Here is a 2654-nt window from a genome sequence, read left to right as displayed (position 1 = left end):
TATCTTCTGCTCCTTCACGCCAAAAAAGTGATGATGATGTTAGCATGACGTCAGCGATGGGACCTTGTACGGTGGGTGATGTCAGTGATGACGTTAGCATGATGACGTGGCGGGATGACATCAGCATGATGATTTCATCACGTATAGACAGTGACATGGCAGGTACGGCGGCTCTGATGATGTGGTAGGACACGTGGCAGGTGACTCAGCGGTACAGTGGCAGGAGGCCACGCAGGCGGGTGACATCACAAGGGAAATGGCGGTAAGCGGTTTTGGGCGCACCGCCTTAGCACCTGGGTGGTTTTGGAGGGAGGGGCTCCGCCACACCCAAGAGCTTGACGCGTGGCGGGAGTACGGCGGTAATACCGCCCATCTCCCGGACGCTAAGCTTCGGGCGGTTCGGGGATGGGACGGCCCGTCAGCCGTAGATCTGCGGGGCTAACGATCCAACGGCTGACGGCGATGGTGAGTCGGCGGGGGTATACGGGCAGGGAATATACGCTGGATATTCCGAATTTAATAAAGCACGTGGGTGGGTTTAGACTTAGGGAAAGGCGGGGTTTGAAGTTATATGGGCGGGTTAATTTATTTGCATTCGGGACTTAGGGTAAGGGGTGAAACATGGGTTTAAAATGAGCGCGATTAGTATTTTATGTACAAACTTTGGGTTAGGGGTGGAATAGAGGGATTTTTGAGGGTTTTAGGGCTAGGGAAGAGGCTGTTAGCATGACCAGGTGTCATCTAACCCCTGTTATGACTCGGATGGGCTAGAAACAGCCCCAAGTGGACCATTTTTTCCCGGACTTATAAAAATATGGCTATATTGCCAGGGAGGGGATATTTTACATAGGGGAGTTTTATATACAAAGTTTTAGTAGGGGAAGGGGGAAAACTGATAGGGAGTTATATACTAGAGTTAGTAGTTAATATGGAGATGATAAGCAGGCGCTAAGGTCAGGGACCTTAGGCCAATTTTGGGGAAAAGAGTTTGAAAAGAAATAAAATCCTTGAGTGAAGCAGATCTTCACCAAGGCAATCTGATGCAGAGGATGATGGAACTAAGAGGAATCAAGCAGATCTTGACCTCTTTTGGGAAATTAGTAAGTGACATAGGGAATTAGAAGAAGGGGGAGTTAGTTATGTCCACCTTTGAGCTCCTTTGAATGAAAACTGCCTGCACTGTGATCCGGAAAAATATACACTTAGTAACACAAAATTGATCATAAGTCATCCTTCTGCAACCTCTCAGCTACCTACCCAGCCTACTCACCTAACATTTTTTCTTCCTTTTTTTTTTTGTTTTGGGTGCACTTAGACTTGCAGACCCAGATTTACAATTTTTCTTTTTAATGCTTCCTATCTAGCTCTACACTTATTTCTGCCAGGGCCCAGATTAAACAGTTGGGTCCCTTTGATTCTCTACCTATCTACAAATCTGCCAAGATTAAACTGTTTGGACAGACACATTTCTCTATATTCTAAAACAGGAAATTGAAACCTAGGAAGGCAAAGATTAGACTGTTTGGACCTTCCTTAAATGAAAACTCTTCAAAACTGGAACAACTCATCAAAATTGGAATCAGCAGTGGCATTTGGACTAGCACACTTTATGGCTTTCTTCTTTGGCTTCTTCTGGAAATATGGAACACTGCAGCTTGCAAAGTATGACATATTTGGCATGTAAAAATGTCAATCATGAAAGATGAAACCCTGTTGCAACAGGAGGCTAACAGTGGCCCACTTGGGGATGGCGTTTCCTTGTGAAAAGCCAAGAACAGCAGGTCAGACTGCCTTGATCTTCTGTTTGTTGTTGTAGACTGGAAACATTTGTTCTGGCTGCTAAGAACATGAACTTTGAACTATGAACAACCTCCTCCTCAACTGAATTACTGTGAACTGCACAGCATCGCCTGCTTTCTTCTGCGTGCTTGATAATTATGCACAATGACTGCAAATAGTTCTTTTCTACAGTGAATTGCTTGTAATGTGACAATCTTCCTTTTGCTGTTTTGGTGAAATTGGTGCAGAGACAGAGGTTTTAAAACTGGAATACTTGTTTTGGTTGTGCCTTCCCAAATTTATTGCTGCTTTTTAAACAATCGGTCTGCTTATACAAAAATAAAAACAGAGTGCTGATACATACAAATAAGATTGTACAAAGATATATACAAAACTGCATTGTGTCCCTTAAAAGGGATCATGGTAGTGTTTCAGCATACGGCCATTGACAGGGCCTTCTTTTGCAGAACAATCCTCTACAGATCTGAGAAAATAAGTGTTATTTCCCTGAACAGCAGAAATAACCAATGGAACTCTCCATAGAAAATCAAACTTGGCATGTTTGCCCTTGTCTTCCCTTCTTGAGTCCCATCTTAGAACTTTGTCACAAACATTGAAATCCTTAGCCTTAGCTCTCTTATCAAACATCTTTTTAAGCTTTTCCTGCAAAATTTGTGTTCTGTCATAAATCTGTTCTCTGGTTTGCTGAAGATGAATGGTCTGATTGATTCTTCTCTGAATGTCATTTGGTTCAGCCTGAATCTCTTGTAACAGTTTGATAGTAGGAATGCCCAGGGATGAAGGAAATCTAGCCTCCATGTCGTATACTAACTCATAAGGGCTCATCCCAATTGATCTTTTTCTTGAAAGTTTGT

The sequence above is a fragment of the Pinus tabuliformis genome, chromosome 7 (genome assembly GCF_031772625.1).
Source record: "Pinus tabuliformis cultivar Carrire ecotype Pingquan chromosome 7, CPIR1, whole genome shotgun sequence".
NCBI lineage: Eukaryota > Viridiplantae > Streptophyta > Pinopsida > Pinales > Pinaceae > Pinus > Pinus tabuliformis.
This window is presented reverse-complemented; position numbering follows the sequence as displayed.